This window comes from Ascaphus truei, chromosome 2 (assembly GCF_040206685.1).
Source record: "Ascaphus truei isolate aAscTru1 chromosome 2, aAscTru1.hap1, whole genome shotgun sequence".
Classification (NCBI taxonomy): domain Eukaryota; kingdom Metazoa; phylum Chordata; class Amphibia; order Anura; family Ascaphidae; genus Ascaphus; species Ascaphus truei.
The window spans coordinates 415,077,602-415,099,441 of record NC_134484.1 but is presented as its reverse complement, the minus strand read 5'-3'; the positions used below and the strand labels follow the sequence as shown (position 1 = coordinate 415,099,441).

At 39.0% G+C, this 21,840-nt stretch overlaps 1 protein-coding gene and 1 long non-coding RNA gene across 3 annotated transcripts in view; one reads left to right on the top strand and one right to left on the bottom strand.

Annotated features, from left to right (window-relative positions):
* PLXDC2 (plexin domain containing 2) overlaps positions 1 to 21,840 on the bottom strand; it is a 656,766-nt gene that overhangs the window by 519,173 nt on the left and 115,753 nt on the right. The window lies entirely within an intron of this gene.
* Positions 4,721 to 6,395, top strand: LOC142488764 (uncharacterized). Its single transcript, XR_012799643.1, has 3 exons — positions 4,721 to 4,844; positions 5,017 to 5,123; positions 5,283 to 6,395. It is a non-coding gene; the product is annotated as an uncharacterized LOC142488764 (long non-coding RNA).

Below are 21,840 nucleotides of genomic sequence, written 5' to 3'. Positions count from 1 at the left end.
CTATATCCCGGTAGTAGCACCAGACCCCACATCATTATTATTTACCCATACGGCACTAGCTGAGCAGGGGTCCCTTCCTTGCTCTCCCCCACCCCCACCTTCCCCACTAGGTATATCATATATAATATATACAGCTATCACACATTCTCAATTGGAATACACACGTTTAGTTTAATAATAAAAAGTGACTGCAACTTGTAATATTATTTATACAATTTTAATCAGAACAAGAAAAATGGTTTAAGTTGCACACCATGTACTTGAGGCACGAAGGCCATTTTCGATCAAAAATGGCTGAGGAAAATATTTTATGAGAAATATAAAGGCCATATCGTACAGTATCCAGATCACATTTACTACTGCCTTCTCGTCTAAGTGAATAACTCTATTAAATTATTATTATTTTAACCCCTTCATCTTTGAAGGTGTTACTAAGAGGTTTTATGGTTTATTAAATGGAGAAGGTTAGAACATATTTTACTGCCACTGACAAATATTCCTATTAAAGTAAGCTGCATGGCAAAGCAAGATAATGGGAATAACACAGGCTTTAAAACTACTTTACCAACACAGAAAGAGGAGATGATCATAAAATGTTAGTTTCCTTGGTAATAAATTCACAAAGCACATTTTGAATGATAGGCTAAAAGGTGATACATTTTAAATTGACTTAGGAAAGTTGGACATTAATTCTCTTTTCAACCTTCGAAAGTCTTTAGTTTAACATCTCACCAAATATTATTTTGGTACAAATGTCTAGTCATTTCTCCTTTCATGCTTCATTTAGTATTTCACCTGTGAAAAAGAGAAGCCGCGCTCAAATTAAATATCTCATTTAGGTAGTCTGTGGACTCAGGGGAAAAGGCAGACTGGACAACTCATGTTTAAATATAAGGCTGAAATGGGTGAATCCAGTCACTTCAAAACGTGAAAGTAAAACGTGTGGGTTTGGTCTGAACGAGCAGTCATTTGCTGAACTAGAGACATGAAGTTACATAATGTACTTCACAGAGTGTTGTTGAAGCTAAAAGACAGTGTGCCAGGTATTGTGAATGCTCTTAAAAATATTCTACTTTCATTGGCGCAAAGCTGTCATTCATTCAATGACACTTGTGATGCCTACTGAATGATGCTTTGGCCATTAAAATTAGAATTTTGCTCCTCTTAGCATCAATGTATGAACATTCTATTAAGGTAATTGCCCCAAGTGCAACATCTTTTGATGTGGGGAGTGTGAAAAGGAGGAGGATGAGTTCCATTAAGCACAGATTGCAATGTACCAGTTTATAAGCCTTTGTCAGTCACTTTTTACCATTTAAATCTGCATTAAAAATCCACCAGGTATAAGGTAGCATAACTTTCTGGTTTCTAAAAATCTGTAGGCAATGAAAAATTAAAAAAAAATGCACATTAGTGTAATATGTCCTACACGGAAAAGGTAATGTTGGGGCTAGTAAATAATCCTACTCAAATACTCCCAGTCAAAATAAGCAAACATCTCAATCTGTGGCAGTCTTGAACAGTGGTCAGTGTGACAGACAATAGTGCAGACTGTCTGTCAATATTCTTTATGTATCAAAATATATAAAACAATAAAATGCACAATTTGAATGCTCTTTAAAACATATAGAAACAGTGTATCTGTAGTCCTGGGCTGTGATCTCACCGCTTTGGCTTGTTTTAGCATCCCACGTTATCGTCACATCAACGTGTTCAGTACCTGGATGGAGAATGCAGACAGGAACACTTCATCTCACTCTGTCCACGTACTCTCAGACTCTACTCACGTTTCACCTTTGCAGGCTTGCCCAGGACTCTATGATCATTCTCCGCCTAGCCATACAGTATGAATTACTTTTCGATTCTATATATCCAGATTAAAGGTTACCTTGATTTAAGTCAGAATAGGTTACCCTCCAATAATTTTACCATCTAAGGGTAGCCAACATATATAGAACGTCAGTTTTATATACCAATGGATCCATTTTTAAAATACTATGTAGTGAAAGTGTGTGCATTTCTTAAATATCATATGGAGACTTTTTTTTTTACAAATTAGAAAGATTAAAATTTGGGTTTTTTCTAAGGATAGGTTCTCCAGAAAAAAATAGGGAACATTGTAATAGGTCTCAATGATTTTCGAACACAATATCTAATGTTTTCTTTTTCTCCTTTCTCCAATTCCTTTTTCTTTTGCATATCTATCTGTTTTTTAATAGGCTAAAGATGTGTATTGCATGCATTAGAACATATTTCATTTAAAATGTTCATGTATTGGAGCGCCTGAAGGATTACTGTGGACTGGGTGGCACCGTTCTCAGCAGGTTCAGATTGGATATTCGGAATCAATGTAAATGGATGTATAAATGCTAGTGGTTAGGCAGAGACAACAAGCAAAAAGCACACAGAATCTGCATATAAAATTCAAACATTATACTGATATTGAAGAAAAAGGATTAAAAACAACATGTTTAAAAAGAATTCAACAGGTAGATAGATCATTTAATAGAGCATTGGCTCTGGATAGACCCAAACTTTTAACAAAGGATAAAAGGACAGAATCTAAAGGCAATAATTAATTCTGTTCACGAACCACTTTTATCACCAGGTATTTCACAATCAACATCCAAGATAAAGAATATTCTGAATAATTATTTGCAAGTGTTGTCCTGTAATCCCATTTTGAAAAATAACATCTCAACTAAACCCTCATGATATATAAAAAAGCTAAAAATCTTAACTTTCATAGCACCGTCTAAACGAAAAAATAAATAAACATTCACAGGTCCCACTACTTTCTTAGCTGAGAAACCATCAGGGAACTTTACATGTGGAGAGTCTCCTGCATCACATGCAAGCGCTTAAAACACAGATGAGGGACCTTTCCTTCAAAACATGGACAAGTATGTAAAATTAAAGGGTTTATTAATTGTAACACCTATTTTGTTGTTTATTTACTTTCCTGCAATTGCAGTTTAAATTATGTGGGATTTAACACATTCCCTTTGAGAGTTCACTTTCTTAAACATAGGAGAAATATTTTAAAGAAAAGTCCTATGCATTGAGTATCCAGACCCTTCACAAATGATCACAATGGTAATCCATTGGATCTTAAAATTATGGGTTTAAAAACAATTCCCCTGGGTCTTCTAGGTGGTGCCTAGATTTTAATAGTTTTAATAGTACATGTAGACAAGAAATGTTCTGGATCTTCACACTGGAAACTATTTACCCTACCAGTCTTAATGAAGGTCTGGGTATTTCCACGATAGTTTAATTAATTTCCTCCATTCTCTTTAAAAAAAAAATGATTCTACTACATGCAGTCTTGTCAGTTTTACAATGGTTGCATTAATAAATGTATATTTTACATGTATTTTTTATTATATAAATTGTGTACATTATGTATTCATGATACTATGTCTTTTTTTATATTGTCTGGCTCCATTTGTAACACTATTGTTTACGTGTATTCAATTGTACCAATTGCATGTGTTGCAATATATACACACACTCTTGCAACATATCATCTGGTTGCAAAATTCACCTGATCTTTGGGAATCTTTAAAGATGGACTAGTCTCCCTTTTAAGAGGGCCTTTATAAATGCAGCCAGACAACCCTAGTGCAAACCAACCCCTGACGCAGTGGCCAACAGCTACGAAACGTTTAGGGTGATCTGCACTTAGTTTTCTCTAGGTAATTACACCCTGCCACTTGAACAGCTGAAGAGGCGGAAGGTTACGAGTCGCATTTAGGAGTTTAATATCGTGTCAGTCTGTGATTCAGTGAGGCACTGTTGTATACTGATCCTCAAGCAGCTTCGGCACGATCAATCACATGATTGCAGCTGACAAAGGAACTAGAGAGATATCCTCTCTGGAATGGCACAGGTGCTGCCAATATCCAGTACTCCTAGCTGATTCACTTGGACGTGGATTGGAGCCTGGCTGGCTAAGAGATGCAAATTGCACCTTCTTTCACCTACTGTATACTCTGTATTACTGTAGTCATTTGATCAGGGTACAATGGTATACATATAAAAGAATGCAGGAACCACTGCTTGGACACCTTTATTCCCACTTGGTGCCAGAGTTTGCAGCTATGGACGCCTGGCAGGCAGTTTCACTGGCACACCAATACCATGTATCTCCTCTCCTTTAAGATTCCAGAGGCATAGGAGTGACCAGTCATTGCTATTTGCTGACATACCAGGACATTCCATCCTAGCTACAGTCAAGCCAGCGCTACTCATTTGTGCACTTGTATTCCCTCCTTCCTGGATCCTTAGGGTATGCAGGACCTTTTCCATGGTTCATCATTAGTCACTAATTAGTGGAAAGTCCAGAGATGCATCTGTTTCAGCTGCCATCTCTAAGGTGAAATGTCCCTAGTAAGGTGCTTTCAACTACATGTTTCATTTCACTTATGGCAGAAAGTGTGTACTTACCTGTTGAATTCTTTATACACATGTTGCTTTTAATCCCTTTTCTTCACTATTCTAATGCTCTTCTATGATTGCAAAGAAACACAATCTTTGCAATCATAGAAGAACATTAGTGTGGACTTTCTGCAGCTTTTATTCCACTATTGAGCATTTGTGGAATTTTGAGAGGTCTCCGGCTAAGTGCCGTGCCTATAGTGCTACACAGAGACTATTTGCGACGGCGCAAGCTTCAGCCACGTCATATGAATGTGACTAGACCAGCGGGACTGAGACAGAAGCATCAGTGCACGTGACAGTGGCATCCGAGGCTTGCAAGTACCTCGTGGTGTCCCCCTTCGGGGGCTTAAACCAAGGGAGAGACTAAGCTGCATATCACGCCGGTTTATGACTTCATTGTTGTGAGTAGGATTTCAATTTGACGGGATCCTTCCAGCTTGTGTTCTTCCTTTTAGACATTGGTTTTGTCTGTTTTAATTTTATTAAATATCACTAGTTTATTTTTCAGCTATTCTGTGTTTCATGTTGGTTTGTGTGCCGTTTGTGGTCAGTGGGTTTGTCCTTTTGTTTCAGGTCAGTGTTACACTATGAATTTTCTTTTTGTCTATCGCCACATGCTATGAGACTTCTATCAATATCTTTGGACATTGTTTGGACACTTAGGACATTACTACCAATTGGTCAGTGATCACCTTAAGATTGTATATATAGACGCCGGTATATTGTGTTGTTTTACCCCTTTTAGCATACAATACACCGTATATATTCTGTCTCCTGTTCAGGCCTCTTCCTGTTTTCTTTCTTGCCTTTACGAACCCCCTCTCTCTCTACCCCTCAAGCTTTGGGATGTTCCTTTCTCACTCTGCACAGCGAAACACATAGAGTGTGGCTCATCGCGGGATCCGGAGAGAGGAGAGAACCCACTGTCTCCGGAGAGGAACGGGCGAATCAACGAGACCGGAAGTGATGTTGGACGGTGACGACGGACGCAGAGAGGATCTGAAGTGTATGGGATACAGTAGCGGTGAGATCGCGACTGACTGCTTACTACTATAGCTTGCTATACCATGCCTTTTAATCGCTGACTAAGTGTAAGCCTCCATTTGTGAGTGAGTGTTTTAGATATATCTTTTCTAAGTTTATCAGCACTATGGCTCTATTCTTGTCTTTGAGATTCAAGGGACTACATGCATCACACCAGGCAGGGTTGATACTGCCACTGTTTGGATCTTTGCTTATAAGCCCTGCTCCATTGTGAGTAGGAAATTGATAGCTCCTTAATTTGCACTTTTTATTTGATTGTGATTTTTCTTTATTACATGGCATTCATCACCGCTCCACTGTTTGGAAAGTACTTAGTACAGACCAAACTGTTTCCTTCTTGCTCTGTGTTACAGTTCTTCCTTTTAGAGATTGCTGCCTCTGGTAAAGGTTCTCCCAACTGCTCTCCCTGTGAGAGAGATTTGTTTCTTACCTATTATTTATTTTTACACATCCCAAAAATGTTTTCCCCCCTTTATTTCTGTTCATGTTCTTATAATTAAAACACCAGAAATTAGAAGAAGACTCCATTTTGTATAGGAAAATAAATTGCGTAAACTGCCTGTCTCAACTCATTAGCCACTGTAAGCCTGTGACAGAACAGTATATATCAATTTTTTTCTGCTACATTTCTTCCCCTACACTATTTTTACAATGGAAAGTACAGTACATTAAAAAGGCACACTTGTTGATAATCATAACCAAGTATCAAAGCTGAGTTACATTTTATATGTATGTATGTCTTTATTTATATAGCGTAATTAATGTTCATAGCGCTTTACAGCACTAATACACGTGACAATCATATAAATAACAAATAGTACAAATAACAGATCATGGGAATAAGTACTTCAGACATAAAAGTAACATTTAGGAAGGAGTCCCTGCTCTGAAGAGCTTACAATCTAATTGGTAGGTATGAAAAACGTACAGAGACAGTAGGAGGGAGTTCTGTAGGGGGCCAAGCTTTATGAATCATGTGTTCAGAATATCCACAGTGCTATTCATATGCTTCTTTAAGCAAGTGTGTCTTAAGGTGGGTCTTAATGGTGGATAGAGAGGGTGCTAGTCGGGTATTGAGGGGAAGGGTATTCCAGAGGTGTGGGGCAGTCAGTGAGTAAGTTTTAAGGCGGGAGAGGGCTTTAGATACAAAGGGGGTAGAGAGAAGGCATAGTTGAGCAGAACGCAAGGGTCTGGATTGTGCATAGCAAGAAATTAGGGCTGAGATGTAAAGAGGGGCAGAAGAGTGTAAAGCTTTAAAAGTGAGGAGGAGAATTGAGTGTGAGATGTGGGATTTGATAGGAAGCCAGGAGAGGGATTTCATGAGGGGAGATGCTGAGACAGATTTAGGAAAGAGTAGAGTGATTCTGGCAGCAGCGTTTAGTATAGATTGCAGGGGAGACAGGTGAGAGGCAGGAAGGCCGGACAGCAGGAGGTTACAGTAATCAAGATGGGAGAGAATGAGGGCCTGAGTCAGAGTTTTAGCAGTCGAGCAACAGAGGGAAGGGCGTATCTTTGTGATATTGCGGAGGACAAAGCGTCAGAAAAAAAGTTTAATACGTTTTGAATGTGAGGGGCGAATGAGAGAGAGGAGTCGAGTGTGACCCCTAGGCAGCGTGCTTGGGCTACTGGGTGAATGATCGTACTTCCAACAGTAATGTGGAAGGAGGTAGTAGGGCCAGGTTTGGGAGGAAGTATGAGGAGTTCTGTTTTCTGACATATCTATGTATATGATTTTTACCATATTTAAAGGGAAGAGGAAAAACAAAAATTGTACACTAAAAAAGTTATAGGAAAAGTTATTTCTAGTGGTGGAATCACGCTGGCAAACAATACAAGACATGGAAGGATATCAGTTATTTTCATGACAAGATTTGTAATCTAATAAAAATGTAATCCTAATACAATATTTCTGTAAAAAGATATACTCCTGATTAGAAAAAAAACATTAGTATTCCTCTGTGTTAAGACATCACCATCTGTATGCTTTAAGCTATAAAATGACATACAATTTTATACACATTTTATTTTATCACCTCTTCTGCAATACATATTTAGACACTTTTTATGATTCTCTGATGTTGAATTGCTCCCTCACGACCAGTTAAGCAAATCTGGAAAAAAAAATAAGAAAAAACCCCAACTGATTTGCATTGAAATGAAGGATCTTGGGCTCTCTGAATTGTACTGTAAATTCCAGGGTGTCAAAACAGCTAGAATCTTTTACTGCTAAATACTATTGCCAAGTAATGCATTCACTGTAAGAAAATGTCATGGTCTGCTCAATAGTGTTATTTAGCGTAACATTTTGTTGTTTGATATCATGATACTCCCAGTGCATTCAATACAATATTTAAGAGTAATTCAGGGTATTTAGTAACTGTTCCTCTTATTGTAACTGAACACATATTTTAGGCCAATAAGTCGTATATCATATCATACATCATGGCGTCACTCTCCTCATCCATTGGCTCACCAGCAATGGCAGTGTTTGCAAGTAGAGATTTAAGAATCATTCACACACATTCACAATTGTGGTGAATTTAGACACTGAAAATGACACTTGCACGAGACCCTTACCTTTTGAATATATGTAAAATAAAGCCATTGTTTGCATAAAACGTACACACAATCCTGTTAGTTTGAAAAGATGGTGAGAAGGTCACATGTGGCACGTGTTGTTTTTTTGTTTTTTTTTGCAGTTTCTGAAACTTCAGCAATTTAAGTGACATCTAACACATAGGGGCCTATGCAGAGAGCAGCGCTATTTCGAAATTCGCCATTTTTTGGCGAAAATCGCGCAGAAAGCAGCAGAAAATGGCGAGTTCCGAAAAACGCGCCAATTTTTCTTTTCTATTTGTAAAACTCGCCTCGCGGCTGGCGAGAACCTCAATCTCGCCAGTTTTAAAAATATCCTAATGCAGAGAGGCGCGAACGGCATCTAGCGGCTGTTCGCGCCAATAAAATGGCGCGATTGTCTCCGTTTTGCCTCGCCAGAAAAAACTGCCGCTCGCGGCCATTGCAAAGGAAAAAAAAAGGCGCGATTTTGTTTTAACACATTTCTGAAGCGCGCATCTCGCCAATTTAAACTCGCCACACGCATCCATGTTAAACATAGCAGAATTCGCACTTTTCTGCATATGGAGATTAAAACTCTCCAAAAAAGCTACTTTTTAATAAATTCGCCAATTTTAAAATTCGCTGCTCTCTGCATAGGCCCCATAATGTTAGGAAGATTGGCATGTGTAAGAAATGTAAACAATTGCCCCTTAACAAATCTCTAATGGCAGCCATTTCTATATTTCAAATGTCCCAGGTCATTTGGAAGCAAATCCTCCTCTGGATTTCGATGTTCAACCCCATCCACCCAAAATTCTTTATTAGTTTAAAACTCATATATAGTAAATGTTAGTATACTGTGCAAATAACCATGATTTTAAGTGCTAAAATACCTCTATAATATACTATGCAGAGAAAATAAATATTTTGAAACTGTCCCAAAATGTTGTTGCTGTCGGAGAAAAAGATTGTTCCTAGTGCAAAAAAACTCAAAAAAAGAGGGGAGATAGGGAAAAAAGGAGCTAGTTTTTCTTTTTATGCTGTAATGTTCATATATTACTCCCTGAGAAAAGAAAAAGTCTCTCTCACACACTCTCTCCTCTCCTCTCTCCTCTCTCCTCACTCCTCACTCCTCTCTCCTCACACAAAGCTCTCTCTCTCTCTCTGATCTCCGTGATCAACGTCTTAAAGCAGTGGTGATCAACTCCAGTCCTCAAGACCCCGCAATAGGTCAGGTTTTCAGTATATACCTGCTTCAGCACAGGTGGCTCTATCAGTGGCTCAGTCAAAGACTGCATCAGCTGTGCTGAAGCAGGGACATTCTCAAAAGCTGACCTGTTGGACTATCTTGAGGACTAGAGCTAAGAACCCCTGTCAAAGTATATTTAAATAAAACAAACGCAAGAAAAAATGACAATCAGCGTGGATTGCTGCTTTCAATTCAGGGAACTATTTCTCCAGGATCAGATATGGTAAAAACAAAAAAGGGGGAAGTGATGTTTGAGGAACCCCACATGTGTTTGATGCATCTCAGATTCTCAGACCTTAGTGCTAAATTTGCAAGTAATTTTAAAGCAGCAATCTCCCCAGAAGCTTACTGTACATGAGTCTCTCATATAATTATTGTATCTTCTCTGCTCATTTAAAAATAAGTTCTAGTTTTTTAAAAAAAATCATTATTTTCTTAACCTCTATATTCTGGGCTCTGTACTGGGGATCTGAGATTCTATATTCTATATCCTGAAAGGGCGAGTGGAGTTCTTCTAAGGTAAATATAAAACAAATGCTGGCCCACGTGAATTGCCATATAATAGTTACATTTAATTGGTGTATACAACACAGTTGGTCACAATCTGTAGCACGAGGTCGCTAAACAGACTTAATTTTGGGGGGCTTTGTAATAACTTGTATACTCTGCAGAATGTGTTGCATTTCACTATAATCAACTTATTCCTCCTCAACTTCTCCTACGGACTATCCCCAAGTCACAAACCGGTGACAGAGGGGCCAAAATATTTTAATACATTGTGAGCGATGAAAATGCCCCAGTTCTGCACCAAACATTGCCTTCATAAATATACCCTTAAGTGGCTCATTCAATGTTCTCCAAAGAGGCTGTTCAGGCAGTTATCGGAAGAAAACTCCTACTGCCTTTTACTTTGAGTTTTTATCCGATAATGACCTGAATGGCGGCTTCGGAGTACTGTAAATTGAAAAGCCCTTCAATCTCTGCTTTAAAAGCAGTCTAACAATGGGGAATTTTTTCTTCAATGTGTCCCCAGTGACAAGAATATAATTAGTCAATGCAGCATTTTCTATGAGGTTTTAGTACAAATGGCTGAAATGCAAACTGGCAACAATATGACTCGACTTACACAGGTTTCCTGTGTTTTAACATTTCTAGAATTCATCAAAGCCTTATTGTGTTTTTTACTGTTTGGTACCTTTATAATGGTTTACCACCAGTGAAATATCAGTTTCCCATTAAACATTTGTTCTCCACTTGGCAAAAATCAGTACCACCTTAATAAAAAATCCTACTTAGAGCATTATTTTGTAAGGATAATGGTGCTTTTTTGTAGCAGAGGCACTGATCAATGATCTAATTTGTTCTTTTAAAATGGGATATATATGGAGGCGTTGTCAAAGAAACTAAGATAATATTCTTCTGGCCAGTTCATTAAAATGAATACAGTTAATGTACAGTATACCCAGAGACTACCACCTGCTTTGAAAATGCAAGACCTATCATGCTATTTAAATTCAAAGAAAATATAAAATAAACATTTGTTAAGATTTCATTTGGGATAGTGATGGTAGAATATTTGAAAAATATTTTATAGCCAGTTGGCTTGTGGCTGCGTCTCTGATATAACATTGTTTCTGCCTCCTGCACTTATTTAATTGTATACTTTAATTTCCTTAAATAGACAGTGAAGGCGTTATTATATTGATGATATTGTTGTGAAGCCCTGCCTGCCCTACCTACCGTTCCCACCTTCCTGCCTTGTTGGCTGTCTCTTCATGCGTGCCTTACACCAGGGGGCTCAACTCCAGTCCTCGAGCTTTCCCCAACTGGACAGGTTTTCAGGATATCCCAGCTTCAGCATAGGTAGCTTCAGCTCAGGTGACTCAATCAGAGGCTTAGTTTTTGACTGAGCCTCTGATTGCGCCACCTGTGCTTAAGCTGTTTTATCCTGAAAACCTGACCTGTTGGGGAAGGCTCGAGGACTGGAGTTGAGCCCCCCTGGTGTAAGGCACGCATGAAGTGACAGCCAACGAGGAAGGAAGGTGGGAAGGACATGAGCCTTTGGACTGGAGTTGAGCAACCCTGCCTTACACGTTCATCTCTACTACCTCCCACACCCCTGTGAGCATAAAGTGCTGCTTGATGAAAATAATGGGTGGACAGGGATGGGCAAGAGCATGATTTTATGTTTTCATTTCCTTAAATCCCGCTCTTCCACCTCCCTATCAGCTCACCATTGTTGCTGAGCAGAGCTTTAATAAGCAGTTCTAATCCATCACCTCAATGGCTTGTAAGGTATCATTCTGCACCAGACGGTTTTCTATTGGAATACATCACATGCATATGCTTTCAAAACTCAACAGGGATTTGGAGAGAAGATATGCATATTTCAGTGAATCACAATGTGTATACAACGTCTTTTCAGACCTTTGAACCCCTTTCTTGAACCTTGAAAAATGTGAAACTATTATTGCATATGTCTTTTTGCAGGCAATCAGTATTTTCTTTGTAATAGATAATAGGCACTGTACTGTAGGTAATATGTTTCTCAAGATTCCTGGATCTATTAGCTCCTTAAGGGTACATTTACTTTTATAAACATCTTTATAACCACATTTTCATGAGATTCTATTTTCTTGTATTTTATACTGTGTTCTTTTCTAGAAAGTAACCATTAAGACTGATGCATCTGATTCTGTTTCATTCACCTCTCAATTTTCACCCGATCAACATAGAAGTTACACATAAAGAAAATTGACAGTCAATGTAAAATGTGTAGTTATGTTTATAACCGGTAGAAGTAACTCTAAATCTATTTAACAAAAATGCATAGTATGGTCCTCTATTTACTGCACCATTTAGAGATCATTGAATTGAATGTTCTAATCATGCACTAAACCACTGGTGAAAAATAGTGAATGAAACACATTTCTGCATATTTGTATTGATTTTTTTTAATCATATAATCATAAATCATATTGTACAACCCCTTCTATGGTGGTTTCTGTAGGTTATACTTTTAATCGTGGCAAATAGGGAGCTCACTGAAATGAGAGATTGATGTATCAATGCACAATTCAGTTCACAATGAATGGATGCTCAAAAAGATCGCAGGGAGCTACCCTGAAGGAGGGTCTCGGTGAGTAAAGGCACTGACTCTGTAAACAGCAATACTGAGCTTGAATCAGGAGAACGTGGTTCAATACCCAGTGTCTGCTCCTTGTGACCTTGGGCAAGTCACTTTATCTCCCTGTGCTTCAGGTACCAACATCAAAGATTGTAAGCTCATCTGAGCATGGACTATGTCTGTAAAAATCCTCCGTACTGCGCACTATACTGTAATTTTGAAGCACCTTGGGTCCCATTGGGAGAAAGGTGCCACATGAAATAAAGTTATTATTACAAGAGAAAATCAAATCTATCTGCTAAGAAATTTTCATTTTGATTTAAAACATGCTGTTACTACTACAAATAAAAAAAACGGTCATCATATAGGCCCATATTTACTAAGCAAGTTTCAGTCACACTGTAAGTATTTCAGTATTGGATGAATGGGCTATAATGTGTCTTCCACATCTAGAAGTTGCCTTTTGGCAGAACACTGCTCAATAAAATATGGACCATAATGCAATATTTAAGGGTCCATTGCACCGTCTTACGTAAGAAACAAAAAACAAAAACAAAAAAACTATTGGCACTAAAGGTCCACATAAATGTAGGATAAACTCTATCCAATAGTCCAGTTTGGCAACTCCTTCCTATTTCCATATACTGTACATACCATATCATATAGTAATTATGCCAGGATTCACTATGCGCTGATGCAGGATATCGGCATTTAGTGAATCTCCTCCATAGTCAGGAAATCAAATCCCCCACCAATTAACATACAAAACTGGCAACAAGCATGATCACACTCAAACGGCCTGAACATTACGTTACCAACAACCAACCATATTGTTGAACTACATTTAGAAAAACAGGTAACAACAAGCATCAAAGAAATATATAAAATCAAGAAAAAAATTTAAAATACAAAACAGTTGATCTCAAGAGGAAAAAATAAGAGATTTTTTTTAAAATATAATTGTCATGATAACATCAGGAGATATTAAGTATTTTAAGAAATCTGGCACACAAGGAGTTAACGTTGGTTACAAATTGTCTTTAAAATACTAGAATTGTTTTCATGGACGGTTTGAACTCCTGGCCAGGCTGGTGTGTTATAGGACGTTATAGGACTGAAGACCCTTTGGGAAAAGATCGGATCAATGTTAGACGATAACATAAGTTATATTCTTTGTTTATCTTTTTATATTTTGAGGAAACGTCTGCATTTATTATAACTGTATGTTCTTGTGATCTTTTTTCTGTAACCTAAGCACTGTATTTTTGTATATTAAAACTAACCTTTAATAATTAATACTTTGGGCTCTGATTGAACTGTCGCATGCTCTGTAGAGCGTAAATTATATTTTTCGGACACATTTTTCTACAACAGATTTTTGTGCATTAAGTGCATAGTTTTTCTTACTAAACAGAGACTAGAGTCTCTGCACATCTTTAAACAATACCTTTGGTAGTGCCAGCCAATAATTGCTACATTTGTAAGTACTACAACTTAATTAAACTGTATATAAATGTAAAAAAGGACAAATAGGACTACAGCCCTTTCGAGCACTGTTTGAGCTGATTGGCTGAGGTGCAGTTTGATTAACGTGCAGCTGGATTAAGTGCAGAGTTATAAGAAGGAGTCTAAACAAAGAAGGATTTAAACAAGGTACTTATATTACAGAACACATTTATCTGTCTTGGGACTAGTGGTTAGAGGGTGGAGTTATGACTGAGGACCAGAAAGAGGTAGGCAGCTGGGTAACAATTAGCAGGGTAATCAAGGGGAAATAGTAGAGGCCGGAGAGTTCCGATCTGATCTAAACCAATGGATTATTGGGGCAGTCAGTGCAGGAATGGCAATGCTGGGGCAGATGAATTCCTCAAGCAGCCAGGGGAATAATCCCTCCAGCCCAGAGGGGATTTAGGATACTCAGGGACTTGGGCAATTTGCGGTGGTAGGGGATTCCATCAATAGGAGGTTAGATAGGGACCAACATATTGCTGATTGGGTAGACAGATTGTTGGGGCAGGGACTAGGGACCTGGGGTCTTGGTAAAGGTATGCACCAATTACATTTAAAGAAAGATGAAGGGTCCAACAAATTATTTCAGGGATATTTCAAGGCTACATCCTTAAGGCAAGACAAATAAGGTATTTTCAGAAATACTACCAGTGGCATGCGCTGTGCCAGGTAGACAGTTGCAGCTTAATGCATGGCTGGAGGAGTTTAGGTCTTTAGAGCACTGGGAGTCCTTCTCTGAGAGGTGCTATCTTTATAGAAGAGATGGATTGCCCCTCAACAAAGAGAGGTCTTCTGTGCCAGGGGGGTGATTACTACAAGGTTGGAGGAAATTTTAAACTAGGGGGAGGGACAAGTAAAAAGTAATGGCTAGACAGGAAAGATAGGAATAAGGAAATAGCTATGGGTCATGGAGGTGAAGTGGGCAAAGGAATAGTTTAGCAGGCATGGACGCACCAAACATTAAATACAGATAATACTAGAAAGCCTATAAAAATTCAAATCCATGGGAGGAGAAAGGCAGGAGCAGATAAGCTAACAAATAGGAGAACATCCAAAACCATAGCACAGACTGGTAACAAGCGTAAGTGCATGCTTGCTAATGCAAGAAATGTGGCAGAGAAAATGGTGGAGCTTGAAGTAATTGCCAAAAAAGGAGCAATGTGATATGGTAGGCATTACTGAAACATAATTGGGTGAAACTCGTGACAGGGCAGTTAATTTATAGAGCTATTCTCCTTTTCTGAGGTATCGGGCAAATAGAAGAGGTGGTGGAGAATGTTTATATGTAAAACTAGATTTAAATCCTAATATGAGGGAAGATGTTTATGAAAGGATTTGTGGAAATGTAGAGACTGTGTGGCTAAAAATATGCAATGGAAGTAAATGTACAAAGAAATTTTTTTTGTAGTGATCTGCTACAAATCAGCAAATACTGTATTTCTGACATTGAAAAGGTCAAACAATTTCTGCAAATGTAAAAGGTACCAAAACTAGGTAATGTTTTAATTATGGGTGATTTTTAATTATCCGGACATCGACTGGAGTAATCAGATTAGCAATACCAGTAAGGGCAAGATGTTTTTGGGTGTATAAAGACAATTACAATACCCAAATTATTGAGGTATCAACTACAATAGGAAAGGTTGGGGCAGTGGGGGGTATGTTGGGTGAATGTCCTTCCAATGACTTTGAGGGAGAAATGGAGGAGGGCAGCCTTGGATATTCTGGTATGGCATATTGGGGGCAATGATCTGTCAGATGCATTCAGTGGACCTTATGAATGGTATCCCATGTGATGTAGCGCAGTTTTTAGTAGCATTTACAACAAAAACGATAGTGTCATTAGAGATTATTCCCAGGATCGTCTGGAGGAGGATTCATGATCGAAGAGCTTTGCATAGGTGCAGAAGGAAGCTCAACCGTGGGGTGGCAGATCTGGTGAGATCAAAGGGAGGTATAGCCGTTTGACATAAAGAATTTGAGGGCAAGGAGTTTGGTCTCTATCGGGAGCCTAGAGTTCATCTCTTTGAGATAGCTGTTGATCTTCAATATGGGATTACAGGACAGTTTGGAGAAGGCTGTGCTGCTGGTGATGGTGGCAAGTTCAAGTTTGAGGGGCCAAATGGCCTCGTTGTTGAAGGGGTGCAGACTGGTTAGTTTTTCCCTGGTGGGTAGTTGGTTGAATGATACTGGGGTTCGAGGGAGGTGGTCTTAGGTCTGTGCCAGGTGTGGTGGGCTGAGAATGTTCTCTTAAAAGGGACCCCTGGGGTCTGGAACCCAGAATTGTTACAACCAGCCATGAGGTGTACAGGTTTTGGGACTACTTGCTGACCAGGTCCAAGGATGTTGTATATTTAATAATTGTTATGGTTAATAAAAACTCTGACCATTTGAACCAAGTTAAGGTGTCTGTGGTTATTGAGGGGTTGGGAGTTCTAAGGCAGGGGCAAGGAATCAAAGGGTACATACTGTACAGTAGGTAAAGTGGATTGGGACTAATGAAGAAAGACTAGCTAAAATAGGTTTGTTTACATTAGAAAATAGTGTCTAAGAGGGGATGTGAATATGGATGAGCGGAACAGTTGGCAAATACTACCATTTGTTGCATAATTGTGGTTTGCTAATGAACACAAACGTGATAGGGTTAGTACCAGAGGTCATGGACAGTAGAGGATGTTGGCATGTTTCAATTTGACCAAAAGAGTAATGGAAGGCTTTAAGTGTTGCTTCCTACAATAGTTAAGCTCACTGCTTCATCTTTGGCCCTCTGAGATGAGCAACCTTTTCACCGGAATACGTATCCCCAGCGAAAATGGCATTTTGAACGAACTTTCGCAGGTTTGAGAAGAAATAGAAAAGTTATTTTGAAAGTTTGCGGGATGAACTCTGACACATTTGCCCATCACTACCCCTGACCATGCACAGGCAGTACACCAAACTTTTTCTTTTCATTTTCCAGATCAAAAAGAACTGTACATACCGTAATACAGAATCTATGCTCAAATACGACATTTAGCAATATTAGGTTTTTCAGTATTTTTCAAGGGTTCACTTGTACCCCGAAACATTGCACTTGCTTAGTCAGATGGATACATAATAAATGATCCTGTTGGACTCTGTTTGGTGTGTGTGTGTGTGTGTGTGTGTGTGTGTGTGTGTGTGTGTGTGTGTGTGTGTGTGTGTGTGTGTGTGTGTGTGTGTGTGTGTGTGTGTGTGTCTATCTTAATCTATTCGTATTGCAAGATTATGGAAAATAAGCATTATTTTGAATCACAGCTTGAGATAATTATACGTTTATGTCTTCAAGAATAAATCTGATGGTACATTGCAGATGCTCTTGAATTCTTAACATAAATATGTCTAAATTATTTATTGTACTTTTGTTATGTAATGTTTTACCATCAATGGCCTTCATTTCTTGTACTCTGGTTTGGTATTTAAATAAATACAGTTTTTCTAGCTTATTTTTTTCATTTCTTACTCTTTTTTTTTACCTTGGTTCATACTTTTCTAAATGTTTCTCAATTTTTGTTCTGTATCTTAAAAAAAGACAAAGAAACTTCTTCACGTGGGATCATAGCTACGTTTTCCAACATCAAGCCTCAAGAAAGGATTTTAAAACACAGAAAATGAAATGAAGACTTAGTTGTTGATATGAAATAAATTACATAACTACAGTACTAATTCCTAGAGTATATCTGTACTGAATTAAAATTATGTCGTTGTCCTCTGAAAAGAGTAACAATGATTTCTGATTAGTTACACAAAATATTATAGCTAAAAAGATCAATCTGTTTTGGTGGGTTTTAAATAAGTAAAAATTATGCAATTTTTAAAGGCTAAACAGTGAATATAGACACTTTGATAAAGCGTGGTCAGCGCGAAATGCAAAGGTGCGTTTTTTACCTCTACCTTGATCCTGTTAGATCTAATAAATATATTTTTTTTTATCGGAGTCTTCTCTTGATCTCAATTTTTGGGCAACGGTAGTGCTGCACACCCTACTTTTTTTCTTTCTCAGGATTCCAGTACGGTGGATTTTGAACACCTCAGCACCTTCAGTGGATTACAAGGATGGATTGTGGACATCTTGCATTATACAGTATGTAAGTTTCCCACTTCTTCACTATTGTACCTTGTCTCAAAGATTATTCTCTTTAAAATACATTACATGGGAGATGTTTATTGTGCTGTAATGTGTAGTGTTCTATTCTAGACTCCATTAGGCGTTATTCTACCCAAAGAGCTAAAACTTTAATATACTTATTGACTATTGAGGAGGTTCTGAACTTTATGATGCTTATGCAAGCAATGGCGCTGAGTATTTATCTGGTCTGAGCACCTTACCCCATAGACCTATAAACACAGTGAATATAAAATTATATTACTTCCAAAATGTCTATACATTAACTTCTACAAATAGATTAGTGGTGCTTATGTGACTTGTCTGTGCTTACAAAAAGATTAACACCCAGTAAGGTGATGCACATAAATACAATATACACCTACCACACACTTAAAAAGAAAACAGTATTAATCTTAAAAAGTTAAAGTATAAAGATGATCAAAAGTGTAAAATGTAAATGAGTACAAATATACATATATATACAGCTTAACCCCGTTATAGCGCGGTCCTCGGGGGCCACCCGCGACCACCGCATTATAAACAAGGTCGCGGAAAAAAAAAACATTTTACATTTTTTTTTTGTGGTTCCGTGTCCGCCGGAGGGGGAAAGCTGAGAACTCTCCCAGAGTTCCCAGATCTGGTGGGGCAGCGACAACAGCACACAGCACTTACCCGGCATCTGGCAGCTCTTCTCCCTGTCTCTGCTTCCTGCTTCTGCTTCCGTCTTGCGAGAGCAAGCTCCCTTAAAGAGACAGTGTGTCTGTGTGTGTGTGTATATTTGACTGTGTGAGACTGTGTGTGTGTGTGCAGTGTGCTGTGTGTGTGCAGTGTGCTGTGAGTATGTGCAGTGTGCTGTGAGTATATGCAGTGTGCTGTGAGTGTGTGCAGTGTGCTGACAATGTATGCAGTGTGCGGTGAGTGTGTGCAGTGTGCTGTGAGTGTATGCAGTGTGCTGTGAGTGTATGCAGTGTGCAGTGAGTGTGTGCAGTGTGCAGTGAGTGTGTGCAGTGTGTGTGCAAAAAAAAAACTTTAAACATTTAATTTTTTTTTTAAATTTGGGGTCCACGCTCAAACCGCGTTATAACGGATCCGCGTTATAGCGGATCGCGCTATAACGGGGTTGAGCTGTATATATATATCGGGCGATAATGGGGAAAGACAGGGTTGCAGACCTGTCTAAGACATGCAAATGAACATACAGTAATATTTACAGTTGCTTTATGCTTTACTGTGGAGGGTTTTTGTCACTTTTTTTTACCCACCATAACCTTAATAATTATATATATATATATATATATATATATATATATATATATATATATATATATATATAGACATATACGTTACCATTCCGAGGTCTGGTAAAGCAAGAGACAGCACTCAATTGTAGAAAACTTCACAAAGTGTATTAGTGAAAATAGTGGTACATCAAGAAACCCAACGTTTCGGTCCTCCAAAATGGGACCTTCCTCAGGGGGATACATACTTTATATATATATATATATATATATATATATATAGAAAGGAAAAAGATCTCTTGAAATAAAAGGAAAAAATAGAAAGCCAATTATTCATTAGTACATTAGTGATATACCGGGTACCCGGAAATTACCCGGTACCCAGTTTACCCGGTGCTTTTTCAGCTACCCCGAAATTACCCGGACCCGGCAGCAGGGGGCTGGGACCTTCACCGGGTTGGATATGGTGCCGGGTAATTTCAGGGCAGCTGAAAAACACTTACCTGCAGCCAGCAACGGAAGATGAGGAAGACAGGTGAGGAACACCGCAGCAACATCAGTGAGCAGCAGCAGACGTCCTGGTGGCGGTGGCAGCAGCCGAAGTCCTTGTTCAGCCGACGGGAGCCGAAGGAACAGAGCAAACAGCTAATGCCTGTGGGAGCCGGGGAACCATGTGACCGGAGCAGGAGCATTCTTATTGAACAGCCGGCTCCTCCCTGGAACGCTCCTGCTCTGGTCACACAGTTCCCTGGCTCCCACAGGCATTAGCTGTTTGCTCTGTTCCTGCTGCCCCCGTCAGCTGAACAAGGACGTTGGCTGCTGCCACCATCACCAGGACGTCTGCTGCTGCGCCAGATGTCGCCACGGTCCTCCTCACCCTCCGCAGCGGTCTTCCTCACCCTGCAGGTAAGTGCCGTCCGGGTAAATAGGTAACCATCCAAGTAAAATGATTCATTTTGCCCGGGTACCCATTACCCGGTTTTAGGAAAATATAAGACCCGGTACAACGCCTAATTTAAGATTTAAAAGTATGACTCGTCTCTATATCCTTAAATGCCTTAATTGAAGTATTTCAGTGTAAGGGCATACCTTTACCTGAAAGATATAGTTCTACCATTATCCCGGGAGCGAGTTATGAAATCCTTTTTACTTAAAACTGTAGTACTGTAAGTGTAAGATCCTGCTATTTAGTTTTGTAGGAGCTGCCCTGCATTCTAACAATACTCCTTTAAATAATTATAACTTTACATTCCAAAAACAAATATTACTGTGCAGCAGAGCTGTCACCAAAACGTTTACTGGATGTGTGGCTGCCTAATATGACTTTGATAAAACTTTAATTGTGATGTTCTTTTTTTTATCGTTAATAAAATAGGAACAAAATACACTACATTACATTTTGTCTCTCTGCATACTTTGCCTATTATCTCCCATGGATTATACATGATCACTGCAATAAAACCAAACACAATACAACAAAGATAATCTTGTAATTAAAAGTAAATAATCTGTTTGAACAACTACGTAACCCCCCTTCAGTAACCCCCCTTCCCCACGCCCGAAGTATGTCATATCTGGTAGTTCCAGAATACATAACTGCTCAGTCTCTCAGGCCAAGTAAATGAGAAGTAGGGAGAAAGAGCGGCTCAGTGAGTAAAGACACTGACTGGCACTGAGTTTGCAGCAGCGGAACCTGGTTCAATTTCTGGTGTTGGCTCCTTGTGACCTTGGGCAAGTCACTTTATCTCCCTGTGCCTCAGGTGCCAAAAAACATAGACTGTAAGCTCCATGGGGCAGGGACTGTGTCTGCAAAAATGTCTTGCTATGTAAAACTAGCAGTGCTATACAAGAACAAACAATTATTATTATGATGCAGGGTAGGTGCTGGCTGGGGGTGGATGAAATAAGGAATAAAAATACAGTAGGCAGCAGGAACTTTTATAAAACAAGTGTGTTTATTGAACACAGTCCAGAAACACTTCAAAGTATATAGACGACGATGATGATGATACAAACACGTGAAAATAGAAGCTCTTCTAGTACAGTAAGTCCCAAGCCTAACCAGGGGAGGTTCTTATCTTGATTACTCGTAGCAAAGGATGGAGTGGAAGCATCTTGCATTAAGTCAGTAATGCACTTGGAACCTTCCGGTTTGGCCGATCCAACATAGGCTCAGGTCCTCATTTAGCAACCCTACTGTATGTGAACAATGCTGTATACCTCTCCTATAGAGCTGAACATCCTAATTCTCTCTACAGATGCTTGCTTAAGAATAGGGACACGTTACTACACTCCAAAATAAAAAAAGAGAGATGACATAGCTAGCTGCAGACTAGTAACGCATAAATATTAATAAACGCACAATCCCAGCAAACTCAGAACCCTAAAACCCACTATATATATGTAACGGTGTTTCTGACCTGACTGACCCACCCAATCTCACATTGGCCCCTGTGGTCTAACCAGTCCCCATTACATGGTCGTGTCTGGTGGTGCACCTGTTGGCAACAGGACTCCTGAGTCTACCGCATGATGGTGTATGGGGATG